A 28,000-nucleotide genomic window follows, 5' to 3' on the forward strand; every position below is an offset into this window, starting at 1 on the left:
TGTGTTGCCTTTACACAGGCTGCATGATTCACAAAGTGTCTCTGCCCTTTGGACTGCAACGTGTTGAAAACCCCTTCTGTCCTTGTTTTGAAACCAATCTCAGACACCAGCTGGCCTAACTAATTCTTGTCTGGACTACCTAATCCCTGTATCAACTATCTGTTAGCCTTTAGTATTCTTCTCTTGTCGTATCTTATCGTTTGGCCTTCGCTATTCTCTCCCTGTGTTTTCCTATTACACAACCTTTCCTTTGAAGCATACAGACATGTCCTGCCATTACTGATTGACCTATAGGTGGTGTAATTGACTGACTTATCGGGTTGGGCAAAAGCACGACTCAAGGGGGATGTTCTGGTTACATGATGCCTTGTTTTGAATGTTTTCCTATTTGCTAATATTTGGCAGATCTTGTATGTCCATATTAGGTATTTTGCATGCTTGCAAAAGCTAGGAGTGCCCCTTACTTTTATGCTGAGTTTATAACCCTAGGCATATATAAGGCCTCTGTTTTCTGTACTCCTCAGACTGCCTCATTCAGTTGCTAAGGCTTCTGTGTGACGTAGTCTCACTTATTTAAATTTAATAAAGATGTCTTTTCATATTTCAGCTTCTGGGCCAACTTCTTTGTTATCAAGTATTAGTGAGACCCCTGAGAATGAAGATTTGAGTTTTTTCAAATGGCGCCGAACGTGGGGCGCAATTTGAAGAAACTCAAATCTTCATTCTCAGGGGTCTCACTAATACTTGATAGCAAAGAAGTTGGCACAGAAGCTGAAATATGAAAATACATCTTTATTAAACTTAAATAAGTGAGACTGCCTCATTCAGTTGCTAAGGCTTCTGTGTGACGTAATCTTACTTATTTAAGTTTAATAAAGATGTCTTTTCATATTTCAGCTTCTGTGCCAACTTCTTTGTTATCAAGTATTAGTGAGACCCCTGAGAATGAAGATTTGAGTTTCTTCAGACCCGGGTGTGCAGCAATGAAGGAGTCACTGGAGCAGACAGGCGTGCGATGCCTGGCACAGCCCACAGACATGACCGGGGTGTGCTGCAACGAGGCAGTCACTAGAGCAGACAAGCAATGCGATGCTTGGCACAGCCCGCAGACATGACCGGGGTGTGCTGCAACGAGGGAGTCACTGGAGCAGGCAGGCATGCGATGCCTTGCACAGCCTGCAGACAGAGACCGGGGTGTGCTGCAACGAGGGAGTCACTGGAGCAGACAGGCGTGCGATGCCTGGCACAGCCCGCAGACATGACCGGGGTGTGCTGCAATGAGGGAGTCACTGGAGCAGGCAGGCGTGCGATGCCTGGCACAGCCTGCAGACATGACCGGGTGTGCTGCAATGAGGGAGTCACTGGAGCAGGCAGGCATGCGATGCCTGGCACAGCCCGCAGACATGAACGGGGTGTGCTGCAATGAGGGAGTCCCTGGAGCAGGCAGGCGTGCGATGCCTGGTACAGCCCGCAGACAGAGACCGGGGTGTGCAGCAACAAGGGAGTCACTGGAGCAGGCAGGTGGTGCGATGCCTGGCACAGCCCGCAGACATGACCGGGGTGTGCTGCAACAAGGGAGTCACTGGAGCCGGCAGGCATGCAGTGCCTGGCACAGCCCGCAGACATGACCAGGGTGTGCTGCAACGAGGCAGTCACTGGAGCAGGCAGGCAGTGCAATGCCTGGCACAGCCCGCAGACATGACCTGGGTGTGCTGCAACGAGGGAGTCACTGTAGCAGGCAGGCAGTGCGGTGCCTGGCACAGCCTGCAGACAGAGCTGGGGTGTGGAGCAATAAAGGAGTCACTGTAGCAGGCAGGCAGTGCGATGTCTGGCACAGCCTGCAGACAGAGACCGGGGTGTGCAGCAACGAGGGAGTCACTGGAGCAGGCAGGCGGTGCGATGCCTGGCACAGCCCACAGACATGACCGGGCTGTGCTGCAAGGAGGGAGTCACTGAAGCAGGCAGACGTGCGATAAATGGCACAGCCCGCAGACATGACCGGGGAGTGCAGCAACGAAGGAGTCACTGGAGCAGACAGGCAGGTGCGATGCCTGGCACAGCCGGCAGACAGAGACTGGGGTGTGCAGCAACGAAGGAGTCACTGGAGCAGACAGATTCGATGCCTGGCACAGCCCGCAGACATGACCAGGGTGTGCTGCAACAAGGCAGTCACTGGAGCCGACAAGCAGTGCGATGCCTGTCACAGCCCGCAGACATGACCGGGGTGTGCTGCAACGAGGGAGTCACTGGAGCAGGCAGGCGTGCGATGCCTGGCACAGCCTGCAGACAGAGACCGGGGTGTGCTGCAATGAGGGAGTCACTGGAGCAGGCAGGCGTGCGATGCCTGGCACAGCTTGCATACATGACCGGGGTGTGCCGCAATGATGGAGTCACTGGAGCAGGCAGGCGTGCGATGCCTGGCACAGCTTGCATACATGACCGGGGTGTGCCGCAATGATGGAGTCACTGGAGCAGGCAGGCGTGCGATGCCTGGCACAGCCCGCAGACATGACTGGGGTGTGCTGCAATGAGGGAGACACTGGAGCAGGCAGGCAGTGCAATGCCTGGCACAGCCCGCAGACATGACCGGGGTGTGCTGCAACAAGGGAGTCACTGGAGCCGGCAGGCATGCAATGCCTGGCACAGCCCGCAGACATGACCGGGGTGTGCTGCAACGAGGCAGCCACTGGAGCAGGCAGGCAGTGCAATGCCTGGCACAGCCCGCAGACATGACCTGGGTGTGCTGCAACGAGGGAGTCACTGTAGCAGGCAGGCAGTGCGGTGCCTGGCACAGCCTGCAGACAGAGCTGGGGTGTGCAGCAATAAAGGAGTCACTGTAGCAGGCAGGCAGTGCGATATCTGGCACAGCCTGCACACAGAGACCGGGGTGTGCAGCAACGCGGGAGTCACTGGAGCAGGCAGGCAGTGCGATGCCTTGCACAGCCCGCAGACATGACCTGGGTGTGCTGCAACGAGGGAGTCACTGGAGAAGGCCGGCAGTGCAATGCCTGGCACAGCCTGCAGACAGAGAACTGGGTGTGCTGCAACGAGGGAGTCACTGTAGCAGGCAGGCAGTGCGGTGCCTGGCACAGCCTGCAGACAGAGAACTGGGTGTGCAGCAACAAAAGAGTCACTGGAGCAGGCAGGCGTGTGATGTCTGGCACAGCCCGCAGACATAACCAGGGTGTGCTGCAACGAGGGAGTCGATGGAGAAGGCAGGCGTGTGATGCCTGGCACAGCCCGCAGACATGACCTGGGTGTGCTGCAACGAGGGAGTCGATGGAGAAGGCAGGCGTGCGATGCTTGGCACAGCAAGCAGACATGACCGGGGTGTGCTGCAACTAGGCAGTCACTGGAACAGGCAGGCAGTGCAATGCCTGGCACAGCCCGCAGACATGACCTGGGTGTGCTGCAACGAGGGAGGCACTGTAGCAGGCAGGCAGTGCAATGCCTGGCACAGCCTATAGACAGAGATCGGGGAGTGCAGCAATAAAGGAGTCACTGTAGCAGGCAGGTGGTGCAATGTCTGTCACAGCCCGCACACAGAGACCGGGCTGTGCAGCAACGAGGGAGTCACTGGAGCAGGCAGGCGGTGCGATGCCTGGCACAGCCCACAGGCAGAGACCAGGGGTGTGCAGCAACCAGGGACTCACTGGAACAGGCAGGCGGTGCGATGCCTGGCACACCCTGCAGGCAGAGAGTGGGGTGTGCAACAAGGAGGGAGTCACTGGAGCAGGCAGGCAGTACGATGCCTGGCACATCCTGAAGGCAGAGAGTGGGGTGTGCAGCAACCAGGGACTCACTGGAACAGGCAGGCGGTGCGATGCCTGGCACACCCTGCAGGTAGAGAGTGGGGTGTGCAACAAGGAGGGAGTCACTGGAGCAGGCAGGCAGTACGATGCCTGGCACATCCTGCAGGCAGGGAGTGGGGTGTGCAGCAACGAGGGAATCACTGGAGCAGGCAGGTGGTGCGATGCCTGGCACACCCTGCAGACAGAGACGGGGTGTGTAGCAAGGAGGGAGTTACTGGAGCAGGCAGGCGTGCGATGCCTGGCACAGCCCACAGACATGACCAGGGTGCGCTGCAACAAGGGAGTTACTGGAGCAGGCAGGCAGTGCAATGCCTGGCACATCCAGCAGACAGAGACTGGGGTGTGCAGCAACGAGGCAGTCACTGGAGCAGACAGGTAGTGTGATGCCTGGCACAGCCTGCAGACAGAGACCGGGGTGTGCAGCAACGAGGGGGTCCCTGGAGCGGGCAGGAAGTGCAATGCAGGCTGGGACCTGAGTGTGCAAACAATGCTGCAATGGCCTTCGCAAAAGCAGACACTGGGTGCAGGGACAAAGCAAGGCTCTCCACTGAAACAACATTCATTGCAAGTGCATCAGAACACACGTGGTGTAGAGAACGGGGCAAGCGCTGTGGTAAGTGAGGCAGGCAGTTCACGAATGTTGGGTGGGTCAGGGTGCTGTAAATGGCCAAGTACCCAGTACCTGTACTTTTATCTAAAAGTGAAAGCAATCAGTACTTCTCAGTAGGGTACATTGTTTTTAAACGGAGTGCATCAGCACTTTTCAATACCAACTGGTACAATGAAGTACGGGCGCCTGCCATTTCAAGTTCTGCTCGGTCTTCAGGCGAAGTACACACGAGGAAGATGAGGTGTGAAGCGTTAAAGATACCTCACACATGAACAGAGCATCATTGTGTGGGGTGCCACATCTGAGGGGCACGGAGGTGAAGAAAACGAAGGAAGGTGCACTCGACAAATTCCATTTGGGTGGATGAATAGTAAAAGGAGGCAGTCAACACATGCCATTCGAAGAGGAAAAAAGAGCTAAACATGCCAGAGGAACTAAGAAAAAAAGAAAACCTGAAACAATGCCATACAATGTCCACTGCATATGTTTAACAGTAGTTGGGCAGTGCGCTCAGGGAGGGCTAAATACCAGAAGAGGCATGACGTATGTATGTTTGCCCATGACTAATGGGGAGAAAGCAAAATGAAAGTGTTATGTGTCCCCACCCATGCCACCTCCGACCAGGGAAAGCAATTGCACGAGGTAGGGTCAGCATGGTGGGAACATGGATGTTCTGTGCTACAACAGAAACAGTCCTGATCATACTGTGGCACTACCCTGAATGGTTCCTTCTCAGCCTGCTTGCAGCGAGAGAGAACCTCATTGACAAGTGTTATGGACAGCTGAAAACAAGACTAAAATAGTAGCTACCTGAGAATTTTTACCCTCTGGATTTTGGTGATTTTGTATTAAGTATCTTCGATCCCGTCCAGAAGCCAAATTCACCTGTTGCTTGGAATGTTTCTGTAATAGAAGAATGCTGCATTGTGAATAACTGGATGAAGAAAAGTTATGCATCGTATATTAAGCGAGTAATAATACTTCTGTTAATTGTTCTATCATTGTTTTACATAATATCAGTTTCTCTATACATAATGATCATGTAAGTAGATTAAGAATGAAAGTAGATTTAAAAGATGTGGTATATGCGGCAGCATTGGTACAGAGCATTCAACACAACAATTCAAGCGCAACCCGCTTGACCTGACGCGCACTGTTGCACTTCCAACTGGAATACTTTTGAACGTTATACATGTAATACAGTTTCATTGAACAATTTCAAGTTATGACAATCAGCAAACCATCACTCTATGTTGACTTATATTGTAATTTACTGTGTCTGCTTATAAACATGAAACAGAGTTTTCAATTGCATGACGTTTGTTGGACTTGGCCCGCAGGGCAGGTTCGCCCCTAAACTTTTTGCCTTATGTGTGACCCTGTGTCAGTGATTTTTGGGTCTCTGCGCACTTTCCCCTGGGTCCCAGAGTGAAAGTGCGTGCGTGTAGTATGGCTGGCCTGCCCTCCCATAGGAATGCATGGGGAATGTATGTGTCCCTGGTAGTTCCTGATGCGTGGGGAGTGCAGGCTCGAGTTTAGTATGTGTAAACTCGTGAGAGTGAATGCTGCGTGATGGTGTCTGCGGCATGTATGTGTCTAGAAGGGAAGTGTTACTTCTGGACATTGAGATATGTGTGCATGTGCTGTGAGGGTGATGGAGCGTGATTGGCTGGAGCTGGCTGGCATGCCAGGCTCCAGGAAGTCTGGATGGGTCTGCCCGGTGGTGAGTGGGAGATTAGCATGAGTGATGTGTGGGAGGAGTGTACCTGTGTCCTGGATGGGCTGGGTTTTCCCCACACAATGCTGGCTCCGCCCCCCTGTGGTGTGTCTAATGACCCAAGCCCTGCCAGTGAATAGAGAGGGTGGTTGAGGTAAACAGAGTACTCAAGAACCAGCTGCGACTGGTTCCGCCCCCACTCTACACCCTTGAACAAAGGAATGCACTGTATAAAAATGGGGCTGTGTCCCCACTGAAGTTGTTCTCTTCCAGGATCCTGAGGGGGCTGCTGCTGCTGCTGGGCCAGAGGACCGCCACTTGGAGTGTCTCCCCGCCTGGAGACCCAGTGTGCTGGCTCTGGGCCCAGCCCTGCCCCCCACTGCGTGCTGCATTTCTTAAAGGGCTCTTGCTGTGTTTTTGGAGCCTCTAGCGCCTGGAAGCGCCTTATTGATTTCCTGATAGCGCTGGGAGCGCTGTCTCTGATTTCTAGCGCTGAGAGCGCTTTACCTTTGTCCCCATAGCGCCTGGGGGCGCTTTTCCTGTCCTCCTAGCGCTGGGAGCGCTTCGTGTGGCCTCTAGCGCTTAGAGCGCTTTACTCTTGCGGCTGCCCACGCTGTAAATTGCCGTGTTTTTGTGCCAAGTGGCGCGGGTGCCACCCCGCTCATTGCCGCACGTTCACAGCCGGTGCCCACCCGGCATTGCCCCCAGATTGCCGCTGTTGCCCGTGCATTTCTTCCCTCGAGGGAGCCCACTCCTCGGGAAACGCACCCCCCGCCTGCGGTGCCTGAGCCGGGCCGCCGCGCTGCCCGCGACGACCCGGAAGGAGCTCCCAGGCCGGCCAATCGCTGCGCGACCCTGGAAGAAGGAGCGGAAGTCCCGCCCCCGCAGCCAGCAGCAAGAAGTGACGAGGCTCCCCGAGTGGAGAGAGGAGCCCGGCGGCGGAAGGTGCAGGCGGGGCTCCGTGGTGCCCGAGGAGCCCGCGCCGCCCAGGAGAAAAGAAGCCGGCCGTGTTTCCCGCCTCCCGCAGCACCAGTGAAGTCCCGGTGAGTGCGGGGGCGGGTTCTTCTCGAGCGGCCCCGTTGGCCGCTCCAACGTGTACCGCATCTCTTGGTGTAAAGCCGGTTGAGGCTCTTGGGGCTGTTGCCCCTGCTCTGAGTCCCCCGTGAGGGACTCCAACCAAGCCCCCACCAGTACTGAGGAGCCCCGAGGCTCCTGGGGGCAATTTTGTATTTTGCGAGCCCAGAGACGGCTCGAGGAGGGGCAGTTCGTTGTTCGTGAGCCTGTGAGGCTCTGGGGGCATTTGTCTTTGTCCCGAGTCCCCCGAGAGGGACTCCAACGTGGCCATTGTTCTTTGAGCCCTGAGAGGCTCTCCAGTTGTGCCTGGGTCCCCCGTGAGGGACCCCCCCTGCCTAGTGAGGCAGAGTCCGTTGTCTGCGAGCCCAGAGAGGCTCTGAGAGTGCCATTCCCTCGTTCTGGAGCCCAGAGAGGCTCCAGGCCTTTTGCTTTGCGAGCCCTGAGAGAGGCTCGAGTGCCCCTTCGTGTCTGAGAGCCCAGAGAGGTTCTGAGGGTGCCATTTTCTTGCCCAGAGCCCAGAGAGGCTCCAACGTTGCCCTAACTTTCCCTGCACCAGTTGCCCAGCACTTTGTGGGCAACTGCTACGTTTAGGACCCTGACACTTGGGACACAGGGCGTCCTAGCCCCAACAAGACCAGAGGGCCTAGGGACAGTCACAGGTGGTGACTTACGTGAGTCTGGCGCAATTGTACTTTCTATACACCTCTGAATGGGTAGTTTATTCATCATGTGTTCTCTTGTGCTGCACCTCTGAATGTGTTTTTATGCGTCATGTGCTTTGCTTTTACACCGCTGAATGTAGGTTCTGCATCATGTGTTTCCTTCCCCTGCACCTCTGAATGTGTTTTTATGCGTCATGTGCCTTTACACCTCTGAATGAATGTTATGCATTGCATCATGTGTTTTCCTCTTACACCCCTACAGGTATTGTAATACATAGGTGGTTGTTTTCTCCCTAGTACAGGTGGTGCTAGTGAGGTCCTGTTACCAGTGATTACTGGTTGTGTGCTCTATTTTTATATTGTGTGCTACACTGATTTTTCTTTCTACAAGTGCTAAGTTCTAAAAGTGCTGATACCCCTGACAGTGGTCCAAGTGGCCCTGTCCTGTGCAATATCCCTTGTAAATTCCGCCCGTGCCTGTTGGCACAGTGTAACAAGATGTGTGTTTTATCTGATGTTTATTTATTATAATACAAAGGCTATTTTTATATAACCTTGTGTGGAGTTTCCTTTGTGGTGGGCCTTTGGTTGTTGTTGCTGGGGTGCGTGCGCAAATACTTAACCTACATCGCCTCCAAGTTTAGCCTTGCTGCTCGCGCCACGTTACCTAGAGGGTGAGTAGGGGTTATCTTGGCGTGTAACTCCCTTGCCCTGACTTGGGGGTGGTGGTCTCTGACTGACTTTGGCGAAAGCCCTGGCCAGCCGGGGATCCCATTTCCAACATTGGCGGCAAGCGGTGGGATAAGGATTTGTGTTTGCCTTGTACCTTGGTAGCGGCTGGCTGCACCACAAAACTCTGCATTTTAGATAACCACATTTTGGGGATTATTGTTGTTGGTAAAATTCCATTGTTTCTTCTCCTGAAGAGTGTCATTTTATAATTGTGTCCTGTACATTTGTCCCCCGCCCTGCTTCCAGAGTTTGGTACCTGTGTCACTTTTGGTCAGGTTGAGAAGTCAGGGGTGGTAGAAACTGCCTTACCGATCCGAGGGGAGGGTGTGTGTGGATGAATGGTGTGTTTCCCTGGACGCATGAGTGAGTTCTTTTTTTAAGGAGAGTGTGGAAGTTTTGGAATTGTGTACTCCTACTTCAGATTGCAAGGTCCCTTGTGTTGCACGTGTCTGTGAGCATCCTGTCAAGATGGAATCGCCTTTTAACCTTTGTGGCCTGTTTAAGTACAGTGTGCATGAGTTGGTACGGTTATGTAAGGAGAGAGACATCCCAGTGAGTGAGTCAGACACCCAGTCCAAGCTTAGGGATAACATGATCCTGTGGCAGAAGAGTGACTGGGAGCGTGAGCACAGAGAGAGAGAGAGGGCCCGGGCCGCACACCAGGAGGGTGGTGGGCCTGAGGGGAGCCCTGAAGAGTCTGATGTGGAGAGTGAGTTTGACAGTGGGTGGGCGCCAGCAGAGAGCGAGTATCCCCTAGATAGGGAGTCCCTTGCTGGGTCCAGTGTCAGATGTAGCACCCCATCCCTTTCCCTGTCCCCAGAGGTGTGGTTGGATAGGAGAGAAGAGAGGGAGCACCAGCTGGCCATGGAAAAGCTCAGGTTAGAGCATGCCAGAGAGATGGCGCAGTTGGGTGTGAATGAGCGGATTGCAGAGGCTGAGAGGGCCTTTGCCAGAGAGAGAGTAGCTCGGGAGGGTAGATTATCCCCTGACCGCAGTCATAATGTTCTGGATCCCCCAGGGAGGGTTGAGTCCAGTGGTGGCAGCTATTTAGATTCCAGTATAGGAAATCCCAGTCCCAGCTCCCCCAGTCTGGTACCTGTTTCCCCAGAGGAGGAGTATAGGTTGAGATTCAGGGGCAGTATGAAACTGTCTCACCAGTCTTGGGGAGAGTTTGTGGATGAATGTCAAGATGCACTGTCTGATTGGTCATCGGTTCACACAGAAGGTGATTTTGTAAAACTGTTTGATCTGGTTCTCAGAGAGCAGGTGCTCAGTAGTTGTTTGCCAGGGTTGCGACAACACCTGTTGGACTATGGGTTGACTGATCCAGACACGCTTGCTGAGGAAGCAGAGCGATGGGAAAGTGCTAGAGGTTCGCTAGAGTCATTGGTGAGTGACTCCGAAAGTAGTGGGTCAGGGATCTTCCAGCCCAGCGTGGTGGGAGAGGCTCAGTGTAGCCCAGCTAGGTCCCAGTATAGTGAGAAGGGTGTAGGGGCTGACTGCCTGGCTCAGTGGAGCAGGAGTCAGTGGGTGGCTGAGAGCCCCCAGAGGCCCGAAGCCCTGTCTCAGAGCCTGGGTGGTTTCTTGAGGGAACACCAGGTTGGGGACCTAGGCTGTCCTGTTAGCCCATTTGAGGAGGATCTCCTAGTGAGTAGAGGACCTGGAGCGTCTGTAACCAGAGCTCCTGTGGTTCTAGAGGCTGGCAGTACCGCTCCGGTAGGGAGGGTACAGGAGTCCAGCGTGAGGAGTGATTGGGGGATGAGTTTCCCAGTGGGTGCACCAGTGGACCAGAGACTAGCCAGTTGGGCTAGATCTTCTTGGAGGGACCCGGGTGGCACCACTTCTGGTCTGGGGGATCGTCCCGCACTGTCAGGTGGACAGAGGGCGGGAGATCTGCGCCAGACAGACAGTCACACAACAGATGTGTCAGTTGTTAGCCTCAGGGGGATTGTGTGTGAGTCCCCAGAAGTCCTGGAGTGCCAGGCAGTTGTTCCACCAAAGGTTTTAGACCGGAGGTTGGATGGCCAGGTTCAGGGTCAGCCTGACCTGAAGGGTAGGACGACTGTAACCAGTGTCCTGACCGGTTCTTCTTCCAGAGGAACTTCTCCAGGTGGGAGAGGGCAGACCTCTGGAAGGGGGTGCAGAGGGTGGGAGAGCCCACCTCTGACCCCGGTGCAACCTGAGGGGTTAAACCCTGGGTTGGAATGGCGTTCTAGGTGTCCCCCTCGCACGGGGAGGAGGAACCCTAAAAGAAGAGGTAAGGGGAGGAGAGCCTTCCCTGAGACTCCTGGTCCACCTGAGGTTGTAGACCCTAGGCTGGAGAACCAGTGGCAGTCTAGCCCTGTCTGGCAGACGGGAAGAGTGGAGAGTGGCTACTATGGGCCTGGGGTTACTACCCCCCACTTTGTGAGTAGGCAGGAACCAGTGGCACCTGGGTGGCCTAGGGCCTGGTCCTGGCCGCAAACAGCTGAGGAGTACCAGTGGGGTAGCCCAGCTGGTCCTTACGGTAGCTTTAGAAGGAACCCTAGGGGTTCACCGTGGCATAGAACAGGAGGGTGTCCCGGCAGTGGCGGGCCTGCGTCCGTGTTCTATCGCCCCAAGCAGGGAAGTCCATCACGGTGGTGATTGTTCTCCCCTGCGTTTTGGCTGGAAGGGGGTTGTGTTGGACTTGGCCCGCAGGGCAGGTTCGCCCCTAAACTTTTTGCCTTATGTGTGACCCTGTGTCAGTGATTTTTGGGTCTCTGCGCACTTTCCCCTGGGTCCCAGAGTGAAAGTGCGTGCGTGTAGTATGGCTGGCCTGCCCTCCCATAGGAATGCATGGGGAATGTATGTGTCCCTGGTAGTTCCTGATGCGTGGGGAGTGCAGGCTCGAGTTTAGTATGTGTAAACTCGTGAGAGTGAATGCTGCGTGATGGTGTCTGCGGCATGTATGTGTCTAGAAGGGAAGTGTTACTTCTGGACATTGAGATATGTGTGCATGTGCTGTGAGGGTGATGGAGCGTGATTGGCTGGAGCTGGCTGGCATGCCAGGCTCCAGGAAGTCTGGATGGGTCTGCCCGGTGGTGAGTGGGAGATTAGCATGAGTGATGTGTGGGAGGAGTGTACCTGTGTCCTGGATGGGCTGGGTTTTCCCCACACAATGCTGGCTCCGCCCCCCTGTGGTGTGTCTAATGACCCAAGCCCTGCCAGTGAATAGAGAGGGTGGTTGAGGTAAACAGAGTACTCAAGAACCAGCTGCGACTGGTTCCGCCCCCACTCTACACCCTTGAACAAAGGAATGCACTGTATAAAAATGGGGCTGTGTCCCCACTGAAGTTGTTCTCTTCCAGGATCCTGAGGGGGCTGCTGCTGCTGCTGGGCCAGAGGACCGCCACTTGGAGTGTCTCCCCGCCTGGAGACCCAGTGTGCTGGCTCTGGGCCCAGCCCTGCCCCCCACTGCGTGCTGCATTTCTTAAAGGGCTCTTGCTGTGTTTTTGGAGCCTCTAGCGCCTGGAAGCGCCTTATTGATTTCCTGATAGCGCTGGGAGCGCTGTCTCTGATTTCTAGCGCTGAGAGCGCTTTACCTTTGTCCCCATAGCGCCTGGGGGCGCTTTTCCTGTCCTCCTAGCGCTGGGAGCGCTTCGTGTGGCCTCTAGCGCTTAGAGCGCTTTACTCTTGCGGCTGCCCACGCTGTAAATTGCCGTGTTTTTGTGCCAAGTGGCGCGGGTGCCACCCCGCTCATTGCCGCACGTTCACAGCCGGTGCCCACCCGGCATTGCCCCCAGATTGCCGCTGTTGCCCGTGCATTTCTTCCCTCGAGGGAGCCCACTCCTCGGGAAACGCACCCCCCGCCTGCGGTGCCTGAGCCGGGCCGCCGCGCTGCCCGCGACGACCCGGAAGGAGCTCCCAGGCCGGCCAATCGCTGCGCGACCCTGGAAGAAGGAGCGGAAGTCCCGCCCCCGCAGCCAGCAGCAAGAAGTGACGAGGCTCCCCGAGTGGAGAGAGGAGCCCGGCGGCGGAAGGTGCAGGCGGGGCTCCGTGGTGCCCGAGGAGCCCGCGCCGCCCAGGAGAAAAGAAGCCGGCCGTGTTTCCCGCCTCCCGCAGCACCAGTGAAGTCCCGGTGAGTGCGGGGGCGGGTTCTTCTCGAGCGGCCCCGTTGGCCGCTCCAACGTGTACCGCATCTCTTGGTGTAAAGCCGGTTGAGGCTCTTGGGGCTGTTGCCCCTGCTCTGAGTCCCCCGTGAGGGACTCCAACCAAGCCCCCACCAGTACTGAGGAGCCCCGAGGCTCCTGGGGGCAATTTTGTATTTTGCGAGCCCAGAGACGGCTCGAGGAGGGGCAGTTCGTTGTTCGTGAGCCTGTGAGGCTCTGGGGGCATTTGTCTTTGTCCCGAGTCCCCCGAGAGGGACTCCAACGTGGCCATTGTTCTTTGAGCCCTGAGAGGCTCTCCAGTTGTGCCTGGGTCCCCCGTGAGGGACCCCCCCTGCCTAGTGAGGCAGAGTCCGTTGTCTGCGAGCCCAGAGAGGCTCTGAGAGTGCCATTCCCTCGTTCTGGAGCCCAGAGAGGCTCCAGGCCTTTTGCTTTGCGAGCCCTGAGAGAGGCTCGAGTGCCCCTTCGTGTCTGAGAGCCCAGAGAGGTTCTGAGGGTGCCATTTTCTTGCCCAGAGCCCAGAGAGGCTCCAACGTTGCCCTAACTTTCCCTGCACCAGTTGCCCAGCACTTTGTGGGCAACTGCTACGTTTAGGACCCTGACACTTGGGACACAGGGCGTCCTAGCCCCAACAAGACCAGAGGGCCTAGGGACAGTCACAGGTGGTGACTTACGTGAGTCTGGCGCAATTGTACTTTCTATACACCTCTGAATGGGTAGTTTATTCATCATGTGTTCTCTTGTGCTGCACCTCTGAATGTGTTTTTATGCGTCATGTGCTTTGCTTTTACACCGCTGAATGTAGGTTCTGCATCATGTGTTTCCTTCCCCTGCACCTCTGAATGTGTTTTTATGCGTCATGTGCCTTTACACCTCTGAATGAATGTTATGCATTGCATCATGTGTTTTCCTCTTACACCCCTACAGGTATTGTAATACATAGGTGGTTGTTTTCTCCCTAGTACAGGTGGTGCTAGTGAGGTCCTGTTACCAGTGATTACTGGTTGTGTGCTCTATTTTTATATTGTGTGCTACACTGATTTTTCTTTCTACAAGTGCTAAGTTCTAAAAGTGCTGATACCCCTGACAGTGGTCCAAGTGGCCCTGTCCTGTGCAATATCCCTTGTAAATTCCGCCCGTGCCTGTTGGCACAGTGTAACAAGATGTGTGTTTTATCTGATGTTTATTTATTATAATACAAAGGCTATTTTTATATAACCTTGTGTGGAGTTTCCTTTGTGGTGGGCCTTTGGTTGTTGTTGCTGGGGTGCGTGCGCAAATACTTAACCTACATCGCCTCCAAGTTTAGCCTTGCTGCTCGCGCCACGTTACCTAGAGGGTGAGTAGGGGTTATCTTGGCGTGTAACTCCCTTGCCCTGACTTGGGTGTGGTGGTCTCTGACTGACTTTGGCGAAAGCCCTGGCCAGCCGGGGATCCCATTTCCAACAACGTTACATCATAAACATTTCATTTTTCATGATTAAGATAATGACATTCATCTATATCTCATTTTACATTGCCCGCCCAATGCATTTCGGGCCTCCAGGCCCTTCTTCAGGGGCTGTATCTAAAAAATAAAAATAATCAAACATTTTGTTGTAATGTTACGGTCCTTCATACATGCAGAGTGAGCAATCTCACAACAGTTACCACTGTGTTACTATGTACTTATTTTTACAACCAATAATAAGTGAACCTTGTATGGGTGGACTCAGGTGGTTAAACGTGAATTTTTCGGAGAATGAAAATACCAGTGCAAGTGAAGAAAATAATGGCGAGTGAAATATAAAATGGCGAGAGAAATATAAAATGAACGGTGAAAATTACCCAAAAGGGCTCGATAGCTCTCCGCAAAACCTATATGCCAAAAGAAATAGAAAAAATAGAAAAAACACCCTGGTGTAATCCTTAAGGAGAAGCTAATGGCTTCTGTACTAACCTTGCTGTCGAGTAATTACACCAATTCAGAATAAATGGAGTGATTCGTCCTATATCATAAAATACACCGGTACTTCGTTAGAACATGGAATTTTACCGGAAGACAAAAAATGTGTAAGAACTGGTCAAGTCGTACCTTGCAGTTCACTCGAGATGAATGGGCTCGTAGCTCATGTAGACCGCTGTCTCCGTGGAGTTGCGGCAAGGAAATTCCTCAAACTACAAACAATGGGGAACCGCGGTTAGCATGCTTTGTGGACGGCCGTTACTAACAAAAATACAAGCGTTTGGGAAATTAAACTCACCGGGAGTCATGAAGTGTACTCTCGTGTACAATTGAAACGCCTGTGTTCTGATCAGCTTCCGTGTATTAGGTTGCGCATGCGCGATCTATAATCCAGGGGTGAATACTAAAAACGGACTACCAAATGGTGAAAAGTGGAAGGAGGCGAGCGCCATCTTAGGGGAACTACCCGAGTTTTAATCAAATAGAATAATGAATAGAAGAGGTGTGGAGAACGTGTAGGAGAATATGTGGAGCATGAAAGTGTGTGAAAAAATGAAAAAAATAATAAATCTTAAATGTGTATGTACATTAGTTAGGTACAATTTCCATATCTATTTACAGTTGTATCAATGTGCTATGAACCCACTGTCGCACGCAGGCGACTCTTGAACAATATTCATAAATAGCATCCTAGATCCACTCTGTCATTGATCCCTTTCGGATCCTGAGAATCTAATTTCCTTATCCAAAAGATTTCCCTCTGCAATAACATCTTAGTTAGGTCCTTTCCTGGGGTGGGCTTGACTACCTCTAGTACCTGGAATTTTAACTGCGCTATGGTGTGTCTGTGATTAGCCCAGTGTACAGCAAGACTGCTATTAGGATTGTTATTGCGTATTGTGCTTTTGTGTTCTGATATACGAGTTTTGATTTTTCGCTCAGTTTTACCTACATACATTTTTCCGCAGGGGCATTTTATAGCGTATATCAGATTCATGGAGTTGCAATCTGCATTGTGTCTTGTTTTTATGGTTTGGCCTGTGTATGGATGCTTAACATTATCACTCACGATGACATTGTTGCACTGTACACAATTTAGGCATTTTCTAGTTCCTCTGAAATTCTCCTCTGTGCGCTTGGATGATGATTTCAACATTTCTTTAATGTTCCTAGATCTTTTATATGCGAAGATTGGTTTTTCTTTGAATTCTCCTTGAAAGTCATTTTCATTGCTCAATAGATCCCAGTGTTGATTTATGCTCTTCTTTATCTGTTTTGAACTCGTAGAATATTTGGATACAAAAACTTGTCGTTTCATTTGTGGCTTATCAGCAGAGGATAGTAGTGATTCTCTGGTTTTGTTGGCGATCCTGAGTTTAGTATCCTCCAGTAATGTTTCAGGATATTGTTTTTCCAAGTATTTCTCGGTGATTATTTCAATGTTGGTCTTCAGAGATTGTGTGTCTGTACATATCCTTTTGGCTCGCAACATCTGTGAGTATGGTAAGTTTTCAATAAGGTTCCTGGGGTGAAAGCTTTTATACATCAGTGCTGTGTTTTTGTCAGTGGATTTGTGGTATACCTCTGTATTGATTTGGGTTCCATCTATTTGTACTAACACATCCAAGAAAGGTATCATCTTGCTCTCTATGGTTTGTGTGAATTGTATATTCTCATCGTATGTGTTGAGTTGTAGGATCTTCTGTTTTAGGAGTTCTTTGTTGTTATGCCATATCAAAAAAATGTCATCTATGTATCGACAATATATGGTTAGATTATCGATCCATTCATTGTCTGATAGTAGAAATGTCTCTTCAAATCTCGCCATATAGGTATTGGCGTATGCAGGCGCCCCAGAAAATCCCATGGATGTGCCTCTATTTTGTAAAAAGAATTCATTTTCGTGCTTGAAATATCCATGATGGAGACAAAAATGAAGTAGTTCAAGTAGAAAAACTTTATCTGCTCCAAGTTTTTCTTGTTTCAGTAGTGCCCATTCTACCGCTTCAATGCCTCCAGTATGTGGAATGGAGGTATACAATGCTTTCACATCCAATGTACACAATGTCATGTCCTCATTAGTTTCAACAGCTGCTAGTTTCTGTAAGAAATGGGTAGTGTCCTTTGTGTATGAATACCATGATTGTACGAATGGTTGTAAAAAGTGATCCAAATACTTTCCCAGGGGTTCAAAGATAGTGCCACACCCGGCCACTATTGGACGAAATGGTGGTTTATGGAGGTCTTTATGAATTTTAGGCAGCATGTAAATGCTTGGTTGTTTCGGGTGTTGCACTGTAAGAAATTGTCTGGTTTTGGTGGTGATCCATTTCATTTGCTCTGCTCGATCCAGTATTAGATTTAAGGTCTTCTTTAAATCTTCAATGGGATCCTTATCCAATTTCAAGTATATCTCAGTGTCATCAATATGCTCTTTCAGGCTGTCATCGTAGAATTTCTGATCCATGATTACAATGGCTCCTCCTTTGTCAGCTCTTTCAATGCGAATGTTTGGATTCTCAGCTAATGCTTTCAATGCTTGTTTCTCGTGTTTAGAAAAATTCATACGTTTTTGTTTAGGTATGTTAACATTCTTCAAGTCATTCAGCACAAGCCTTTCGAATGCATGCAGTATTTTATGCGATGTAGGAGCAATAAATGTAGATTTAGGTTTAAATTCCTCGTAATCAGATGCTTCTCGTGTGGTTCCAAAGTCCGGTATGTTCATGAAAAAATATCTTAAACGAAGTACTCTCATGAATTTGAAGAATTCAATTTCAGTCTCAAGTTGGTTGGTGTGATATGTAGGTACATAGTTGAAGCCTTTATTTAACGTCTGAATTTGTTGGTTACTGATAACTTGAGAAGAGAGTTGGCTTGGTAGTTTGGTTTGCCCTGTTCCCATCATGCACTGGGACAGGAACAGACTAATTTGCATATAGCCAAGTTCTGAGCTGGGATGGTGCAGTGAGCTAAAAAACGGTGATGGATCAAGCCCTGATCTTTGGACTGGGTAAGAGTGGTCTGCTTAATTCAGGCACTCTGTTCATCGCCACCCCCTTTTCTGAATCGATTTGATAGCCTGGGCACAAGGGAGACTGGAGGGGGCTCTAGAGAAAATAAACACTACAAGCTGCCTTTGAGTGCGAAGAAGTGTAGTGGGAGATCTGAGAGGAGTCTTTGACCCAACTTTAACTTGCTAATATCGTTGCAGTGGATGAGGAAGTGAACAGACACCAAGGGAATGAGGACCTGCTGGCCGAGGCAGAAATTTAGGGTAGGAAAGAGAGTTAGCAAGGTATGGAAAGTTGAATCTAAGGTTGCTACAATTGTTGGAAGGAACTGTTCAACTGCACTTACAGTTCAACTCACAAAAGGCAGACACCATCATAGGGTGTATTAGAAGAACTGCAAACACAACTGCACACCTAGTAAGTTGTATTTTGGTCTTTAATATAGCCTTCTCTCTTCTGCAAAGAACACTCTCTGAATTTGTCAGTGGCAAATGTGCATTATGCTCAAATAAAACGTTTACCTGGGCTTCAGGTAGACACTTGGCTTGATTTAGTCCACTCACAAACCTGCAACCATCAATAGAAAATTATCTTACTGGAAATAGACATGGAAGTACAGATGGGCATCAAACGTGGTCAATGGAGGTTGCTCGCTACAATGGCTTTGCTGGTGTCCCCATTGTGCTTTGGAAATGGTATCCACCTGATCACTTCCACCTATGCCACAACACTGTTGTCCATATACTGCCCCTAAATACCTCAGAAACTGTGGATGTGATGTTACTCCTGGAACAAGCTTCTTGGATTTGGAAGCCAAGTACAACTTCCCGATGGGCATTGGGAAATTGCACATTTTGTGGAAATGCACCCGAGAGGACACTATGGGGCCAATTCACAGAACAAATCTGAGATAAAATCCTAAACTTACTACTTTTGGTATTCACAGAAGGCATTTAGTAGTAGTAAAATTGCCTTCTGTGAATACCAAAAGTAGTAAGTGTTGGATTTAATCTCAGATTAGTTCTGTGAATTGGCCCCTATGTTCTCAGCAGGGAGAGTGTGACCTCTGGCCCCAGAGATTTGTATGTATACTGCCTGTTTTTTTCATTCTCAGAAGGAGTCTGGTGGCTGATGTTCTCCATCGGTCAACACACTACCACGGCCTGTCTCAATAAATGTGTGTTCTGGTAGTACCTGAGTGAGGTGTTTTTTCCTACAGCAATAAGCCTCTTTGCCTTCTCGATGATTGGCTCTTTCTATTTTTCCATGAGTGCACATTTTTGGGGGAATACATGTGTTTTCCATCTGTCTCCTTCATGTGCTTCTCTTCCCATCGCTTTACGTTGTTTTCTCTCCCATCTTCAGCTTTTCCCCCTCTTGTCCTCATTGCCATTTAGTTTCCTACTGCAACCCGCTCCCTGCTCTCGTTTAAAGTGCTCGTTTGAAGGTTCTGTTCTTTAGGTGTAAGGTGTAGTTTTCCAGTTGCGTTTTTTTTCCACTGGGCTCGTTGATTGTCTCCCTACTGTTGCATTCCTGGGAAAGGAGGGAGTGGATGAACTTAAACAGACTGCCACTTACAAGGCATGGGATTCCAGGAATGTTACATCTGCTCCAATCTCCCAATGTTCTTGGTGAGCCAGTCAAGCTCTGCCAGTGAAGTACTGAGGAGTGCAAATGTTGTCCAGTCATTTCTCTTTTCGTCCCTGTGGTCCTTCTTCCCATCTTATATCTATGCTTCTTCTCATGTTTCGTCACCACTTCTTTAAGGATGTATACACATCTGCTCCATCACTTCATGTAAAACAGTAATAGACAATTTTCATGTCTGGTATGACGTTTAGAGGTAGAGAGCATGCCTTGTATGTATGAGACCTTTAGCATTTCCCTCTAGGCTCTTTTCCATGAAGCTTTTACATTCATACAGCCTGATTCATCAAAGACCCGTTTTGCGAGTCTTTAATAGCGATTCATAAGGAATCGCTATTAAGGACTTGCAAAACGGGATTCATGTAGAAATTGCATAAAGAAATGCGATTCCTACACATTCCTTATTTGCGATTAGCAAATTGCTAATCGCAAATAAAGAATAACTCCCCATGCATTCCTATGGGCCTACAGGCCCATAGGAATGAATGGGGAGTTATTCCTTATTTGCGATTAGCAATTAGCTAATCGCAAATAAGGATGCGATTTCAAGGGTGCAGGGGTGTCCACAGGACACCCTGTAGCACCCCTGAAATGTAATCTACATTGGTGTTGCGCACACACATGTCCAAAGGACATGTGTGTGTGTAACATGCAACTTAGAAAAATGCATTTAAATGCATTTTTCTAAGTTTTCGCTATTTACCACGAGGTTTGACCTCGTGGTAAATAGCGGCCCTAAATAGCGAATTCGCAATTTTTAAATGTTTCATGAATAGCATTTAAGGAATTTCTAATAGAGATTCCTTAAATGCTAATCCTCGCAATTTAGCGAATTCTTTATTAGCAATTTTTGCATTAGGGATGATGAATCCCAAATGCAAAAATTGCACTCGCAAAGGGCCAGATTCTCAGAATCTGGCCCTTTTGCGAGCGCATTTCGCTTGATGAATCAGGCTGTAAGCATCATAAATCATGTATAAAAATGAAGCATTTTATTTCGTTTGTATGCACAACATAGTAATGACAATTCTCCCTTTCATGCATTCTTAAGAAACATTATACATTGTCAAAACTTGATCAACCAAGCATTTAGTAAGAAAGACAAAACATACTTGTGGTGAGAAAGGGGAATATTGTTTAAAATAATACTATTACTATGCGCCTTCAGTATAGGGTCTTAATTCACGAATTGTAGGAAAAGGATTTTTTTTAGTAATATAATTTATTTAAGTATGTATTTTGGGGCAGATTTACAAGGACTGGCGCATCCCTGTATATCAGCAGGGATGCGCCAGTAAAGAAGCGGCATGCAATTCTACCCTTGCGCCACCACGGATGCGTGCATTTACAATGCGGCGCACCGTGGCGCAGGGATAGACAGATGCATGTCCCATCTGATGGCGTATGGGCGGCGCATTATTGGAGTCGTGTCGCAAGCGCGACGCAACCCCAGCAATGCTCAGGGGCCCCCAAACCTAACATGCTTTGTCACTCCTTACGCCTGCTTCAAGCAGGCGCAGTGTTTTGACCCAGCATGGACATAAAAGTGACTCACTTTTACGGGGCTTCCATACAACGGAACGCCCACCCTGCATACTTTAAACCTAACGCAGGTTTGATGTGGCGCAGGGCTTTACAACGTGACACATCTCCCTAGATGCATCACGTTGTAAATAAGGTGCAATGTGTCGCATGGTTTACGCCGCCGCTGTTTCACAGAAGTGACGCAACGGCGGGGTAAATATGTCACAAGGAGCTTGTAAATCTGCCCCTTTGTTTTTGTCATGTTTTATAGTCCTACCGTGTGGCCACTTCAGAATAATTTAGGAATGCTACAAATATCGTTTTTTTCTATGAGTGCACATATAGATGCCAAATAAGATGTCTTAGTTCCAGCCTACCAGTCAGCAGAAGCTGTTTGGTAGCAAAACACCAACAGTCACTTTTAATAGTGTTAAAGCCCGCCCATTGCTTACCACTGGTTGGCTTTATTTTCGATCTCATTTGCTTCCTTCCTACTCGATGGCCTGATTGGCTCTCGCCCGTTTCTACCTTCACCTTTGTGTTCATTCGATTGTGTGCTTCTTCCCCACTCCCTCCATCTTGCTTCATCCTCTTATGCTGCTTTTTCCTCCCCCAAAAAGCTCCTCCCTTGACACCCACTGCCACATTCATTTCTTTAAATAATATTTTTTCAAGTGGCTATTGCGCTACTTTTTAAAGTTAACCGTTCCATCTCGGATCTGTATCTATAAAAATAAAAAGGTGCCAGCATCCTCTCATAGACGCACTCCTGTGAGGCGATGCATGCACGTGGTACTGTCATCCTGGATGTGTGGTGCTACAACTTAAGCCACCAGCAGCCACACCTTTTTTTTCCTTATCTGCATGTGGTACCACATCAATGCACATGCTGTATGACATGAACAAAAGGCACTGGTAGGGCCAATAGGTCACAAAGACGAGGCCTTCTGGCTTTGCTAATGCTTGTCTAGATTGTTCACCACAGCCTGTATAACTGGGCATGATATATTGCACATGCTGTATGGAATGCGATGAATGAATAATTTGTAACATTCCGCAATTAAAAGCAATACAAATTATATTTTTTTTATATACAGTGGATTCATTCGATCTCTTTCATTACTGTGACTACTTCATTTTGTACAAATGATAATGTACAGTAGACCTGAACGAGCAACTTACTTGTAGACTTAGGAAAATATAACATATTTATTATTATAAAAATTAAAGGAGAGTACATGACATTGATTACTCCTTAGAGGAGTAAATATTAAAATAGCAAAATCTGGTTTCCTGTACACTATTATTTGATAGGATTTGTGAAAGGCAGAGTTTGAAATGAAAGGGATGGTGATTATTGGTGATTTATTTCCACCACATACAAATCCACCCTGGAATTGAGCCTCCGTAAACAAGGGAGAATATTCCAATCTTAAACGTGTTTTGAGTCTACAGAAGCGAAGCAATATCTTTAATAATATATCAATGCAGGGCCTTCCATTGTGGGCCTGCAAGTGACCATGGCTTGCAGAAACTCCAACTGTGATTACGGACACCGTCTCCAGACCTGAAAGTTTCAGGTATGAATCATTGTTTTCCTGTGTGTCAGTCGTATTAACGTAATGGGAGAAAATTGACTACAACACCCAGAAAGTATTGGGTTATTTCACAAAAGTCCAGGACTGGAATGAAGGGGCGTGGTCACCCTAACGTGATTTGACCAAAGGCCACAGACTTTGATTTCCTGTGCAGAATCCACTGCATGGACCCTGAACCAGACCTTAATGCACCTGGAAGTGATGTTGGTCAAGGCCGATAAGCCAGAAGTGACTCTGCCTTTCGATGCAGCATTTATAGTGACTGACTTGTCAGAAGTTTTTGTGTGGCCGGCTTGTCTGAAGTTTTTGTGTTGCATCAAAAACCCTTCAAAGGCCTTTCTATGGTTTCTAATCCAAGGGGCACCTTGTACTCTGAAAAAACAAGCATTGGCAAAGCCAATAGGTCTCAGCATCCGAATTAAATGCCAGTGGAGACATTTTCCCCATTAGGAGTATACATACAGGTTTTAGCTCCTTCACCAACCTCTTCAACAATGATACTTCAGGTGACAGACAAACTTTCATATATTATGATGCGTCTGCCTTGCTTATGACAATGACTAAGTCTACATGCTCTTTCTGGAAAGCATGTAATTACTGCTGTGTAGTCTATTCCCAGTGGCTCAAAATGTAACAAACTTTGGTCCAGATTTTCAGTCATGGAACTCAGAGCAGCAGCCAAAAATGCTGCACTGCCTTGCGTGGCAGGGAGAGAGCAGGAGCGCACCAGACCTACAGAGATATGGCTCTCTACCCCCCTCTTCCTAGTACTGGTGCAGATTTTAGCTGCTGTGCGCCAGGCACACACCTTAGTGCCATAGTGCCAGGGTGTGTGCATGAGTCTACCATAGGCTTTGTACTGGAAGAGTACCCTTCCTGTACAAAATACTATGATTAGACAGATTTTAAAACTTTCCCTACTTTGCATGTGCACGCAAGCAAAGTCAGAAACGAAAAGAAAGGAGAAATTAAAAAAAATCTCTTTTTATCGCCTCCTTTTAAGTGGCGTTAACTTTTGGTGCCTAGCCCTGTCTACTATTGTTTGTAGATAGGGTGTTGCATCAAAAGGTATGGGTGGTTTCATGGGAACGCCCATGTACCACCCGTGTAATGCCCCCTTGGTGCTAAGTTTTTTAATGTATTTATTTATTTTTATTGAGCAGAGCAACAAGGATAAAGACCAAGTAAACAAAGACATATAAGTTAAAATAGAGCTGTGCCTGAACATCTCATTAAATACATAATAACCAAGCTTAAACAGACATGGGCACATTTTTCAATTGGATTAATGTAATACAGCCGTAAAAAGGTCTGTATACAAGTCAAAAAACAGATTCTTGTCATAAGGCGACCAGCAGTACTCGCCCCATATAACTTTACATTCAGTTAAAAAAAAAATTGTTCTCTCCCCAACTTACGAGAGACTATCTAGAACAAGCATTTGCAATGCAATAGGTCTCGCATTAGGAAAGTTTGAGCTATTGGTCTTGTGAATGACAATTTTTTTATTTATGTGTTGGTTTTGAAAATAGCGAAATTAATAGCTTTGCCATTTACAATGCCAATACTTTTATCGTTTGCAAATGTGACACCTATAGCATTTGTAATGCAACATGTTTTGTATTTACGTGACTTAGATGTATTGATATTACAAATAACAATGGCTTTTAATTGTTCTAAATAATTAATACTTAAATAAAAGTTATTGTAATTTATAATGGCAATAGCTTAAACTTTTGTAAATAACTTTTGTGAAGATTATGTTCAGTGTATTTTATTGTGATGAAAATCCAAGAACAGAAGTGAAATATTAACATCTTTTTATGACATTTGTAATAAAGCTTGAAACATTGAGAGAAAATATTTGACCAGTTGATGTTGTATGGTTGCACAGATTGATACTGTGTTGGCGCTGAGTGATGTTGTGGTGGCGACGAGTGATGCTGTGGCTTTCAGGGATGCTGTGGTAGCGCATAGTGATGTTGTGGTGCCCCTGAGTGATGCTGTGGTACCCCTGAGTGATGCTGTGGTGATGCAATAGATAGAGTGAGTGCGATAGATAGCTAGAGGGAGGGCAAAAGATAGCTAGAGGGAGGGCGATAGATGTAATGTAATGTAATGTAAAAATCACTTATATAGCGCAAAAACTGTCACCCTACGGGTATCCTGGCGCTTTTAGAAATGGTGATGGTCAGCACGTTACCAGCCCGTAATAGGCAGTGAAAGAACTAGTTTTCCATCCTAGGAAACAACCAGGTTTTCAGATTCTTTCTGAAACAGGTCCATGAACTGGCCTGTCTGATGGTCTGGGGCAGCTAGAGGGAGGGCGAAAGATAGATAGATAGAGTGAGGGCGAAAGATAGATAGATAGAGTGAGGGCGAAAGATAGATCGATAGAGTGAGGGCGATAGATAGATAGAGTGAGGGCGATAGATATATAGAGTGAGGGCGATAGATAGCGTGAGGGCGATAGATAGATAGCGTGAGGGCGATAGATAGCGTGAGGGCGATAGATAGATAGCGTGAGGGCGATAGATAGATAGCGTGAGGGCGATAGATAGCGTGAGGGCGATAGATAGAGTGAGGGCGATAGATAGATGTGTGTGGTTGTGTGTGTGTGGGGTGGTGTGTGTGTGGTTGGGTGTGTGGTTGGGTGTGTGGTTGGGTGTGTGGTTGGGTGTGTGGGTGGGTGTGTGGTTGGGTGTGTGGTTGGGTGTGTGGTTGGGTGTGGTTGGGTGTGGGTGGGTGTGGTTGGGTGGGGTTGTCTGTGTGTATGGTTGTGGTTTGGTGTGGTTGTCTGTGTGTATGGTTGTATGTGTGGCTGTGCGTGTTGCTGTGCGTGTGGTTGAGCGTGTGGCTGTGCGTGTGGTTGAGCGTGTGGCTGTGCGTGTGGTTGTGCGTGTGGTTGTGCGTGTGGTTGTGCGTGTAGTTGTGCGTGTAGTTGTGCATGTAGTTGTGCGTGTAGTTGTGCGTGTAGTTGTGCGTGGGGTGATGTTTGTGTGTGGGGTGATGTTTGTGTGTGGGGTGATGTTTGTGTGTGGGGTGATGTTTGTGCGTGGGGTGATGTTTGTGTGGTTGTGTGTATGTGGTTGTGTGGTTGTGTGTGTGTGGTTGTATGTGTGTGTGTGCGTGGTTGTATGTATGTGTGTGTGTGTGCGGTTACAGAAGGATGTATGTGGAAGAGAGCAGCAGATTAGCACAGGAGAAGAGAACATGGAGTTAAAGAAGGAGGCGGCGTGGAAGAGAGCAGCAGATCAGCAAAAGAGAACAGAGAGTTAAAGAAGGAGGCGGCGTGGAAGAGAGCAGCAGATCAGCAAAAGAGAACAGAGAGTTAAAGAAGGAGGCGGTGGAAGAGAACAGCAGATCAGCACAGGAGAAGAGAACTGGAGGGCGATAGATAGAAGAAGGGAGGCCGATAGATAGAAGGAGGGAGGGCGATAGATAGAGGGAGGGAGGGGGATAGATAGAGGGAGGGAGGGCGATAGATAGAGGGAGGGCTATCGATAGAGTGAGGGCGATAGATAGATAGAGTGAGGGAGGGCGATAGATAGATAGAGTGAGGGAGGGCGATAGATAGATAGAGGTAGGGCGATAGAGTGAGTGAGGGCGGTAGAGTGAGTGAGGGCGGTAGAGTGAGTGAGGGCGGTAGAGTGAGTGAGGGCGGTAGAGTGGTAGAGTGAGGGTGGTAGAGTGGTAGAGTGAGGGCGGTAGAGTGAGGGTGGTAGAGTGGTAGAGTGAGGGCGGTAGAGTGTTAGAGTGAGGGCAGTAGAGTGAGGGCGGTAGAGGGAGGGCGGTAGAGTGAGGGCGGTAGAGGGAGGGCGGTAGAGGGAGGGCGGTAGAGGGAGGGCAGTAGAGGGAGGGCAGTAGAGGGAGGGCAGTAGAGGGAGGGCAGTAGAGTGGTGATGGTGTGTGAGAGGGTGAGGGTGTGTGAGAGGGTGAGGGTGTGTGAGGGTGTGTGGGGGTGTGTGGGGGGGGTGAGGGTGTGGGTGAGTGAGGTTGTGTGAGAGTGAGGGTGTGTGTGAGGGTAAGGGTGTATGGGGGTGCAGGTGTGTGCGTGAGGGCATGTAAGGGTGAGGGGTGTGTGTGGGTGAGGGTCAGGGGGTGTGAGTGGGTGAGGGGGTGTGAGGGAGAGGGAGGGCGAAGGCGTGTGAGGGAGGGCATGTGAGGGAGAGAGAGGGTGGGTGTGCGAGGGTGAGAGGGTGCGAGGGTGAGAGGGTGTGCGAGGGTGTGAGGGTGAGAGGGTGCGAGGGTGAGAGGGTGCGAGGGTGCGGGGTGGGTGAGGGTGAGGGGGTGGGTGAGGTTGAGGGGGTGGGTGAGGGGGTGTGAGGGTCAGGGAGGTTCAGGGGAGGTGATTGGGTTGGTGAGAGGATGAGGGGGGGTGTGAGGATGAGGGGGTGTGTGAGGATGAGGGGGTGTGTGAGGATGAGGGGGGTGTGAGGATGAGGGGGTGTGTCAGGATGAGGGGGTGTGTCAGGATGAGGGGGTGTGTCAGGGTGAGGGGGTGTGTCAGGATGAGGGGGTGTCTGAGGGTGAGGGGGTGTGTGAGGGTGAGGGGGTGTGTGAGGGTGAGGGGGTGTGTGAGGGTGAGGGGGTGTCTGAGGGTGAGGGGTGTCTGAGGGGGTGTCTGAGGGTGAGGGGGTGTCTGAGGGGGTGTCCAAGGGTGAGGGGGTGTCTGAGGGCGAGGGGGTGTCCGAGGGTGAGGGGGTGTCCGAGGTGAGGGGGTGTCCGAGGGTGTGAGGGTGAGAGGGTGCGAGGGGTGCGAGGGTGAGGGGTACGAGGGTGAGAGGGTGCGTGAGGGTGAGAGGGTGCGTGAGGGTGAGGGGGTGTGTGAGGGTGAGGGGGTGGGTGAGGGTGAGGGGGTGTGAGGGTCAGGGAGGGTCAGGGAGGGTCAGGGGAGGTGATTGGGTTGGTGAGAGGATGAGGGGGTGTGTGAGGATGAGGGGGTGAGGGGGTGTCTGAGGGTGAGGGGGTGTCTGAGGGTGAGGGGGTGTCTGAGGGTGAGGGGGTGTCCGAGGGTGAGAGGGTGTCCGAGGGTGAGGGGGTGTCCGAGGGTGAGGGGGTGTCCGAGGGTGAGGGGGTGTCTGAGGGTGAGGGGGGTGAGGGGGCATGAGGGTGTGTGGGGTGTGGGGTGTGAGGGTGAGTGAGGGGCAAGAGGGGGTGAGTGAGGGTGAGGGAGGTGAGGGTGTGTGAGGGTGTGAGAGAGTGAGGGGGTGTGAGGGTGGGTGGGTGAGGGGTGTGAGTGTGTGGGGTGTGAGGGTGTGTGTGGTGTGAGGGAGTGGGGTATGATGGAGTGGGGGGGTGAGCGGGTGTGAGGGTGAGGGGGTGTGAGGGTGAGGGGGTGAGAGGGTGTGTGAGGGTGAGAGGGTGTGTGAGGGTGAGAGGGTGTGTGAGGGTGAGAGGGGGTAAGTGAGGGTGAGAGGGGGTAAGTGAGGGTGAGAGGGGGTGTGAGGGGGTGAGTGTGTGGGAGGGTGAGAGTGTGAGTGAGGGTGAGGGGGTGTGAGGGTATGTGAGGGTGAGAGGGTATGTGGGTGAGGGTAT

At 50.1% G+C, this 28,000-nt stretch overlaps 1 long non-coding RNA gene across 4 annotated transcripts in view; it reads right to left on the reverse strand.

Annotated features, from left to right (window-relative positions):
- The window catches only part of LOC144754482 (uncharacterized), a 620,848-nt gene that overhangs the window by 106,968 nt on the left and 485,880 nt on the right, over window positions 1–28,000 (reverse strand). For all 4 annotated transcript variants that reach the window (XR_013594731.1, XR_013594730.1, XR_013594732.1 and 1 more), the window contains one exon: window positions 5,233–5,325. This is a non-coding gene — a long non-coding RNA (uncharacterized LOC144754482). The remainder of the gene's footprint in view (window positions 1–5,232; window positions 5,326–28,000) is intronic.

Source organism: Lissotriton helveticus, chromosome 5_1 (genome assembly GCF_964261635.1).
Source record: "Lissotriton helveticus chromosome 5_1, aLisHel1.1, whole genome shotgun sequence".
Lineage (NCBI taxonomy): Eukaryota > Metazoa > Chordata > Amphibia > Caudata > Salamandridae > Lissotriton > Lissotriton helveticus.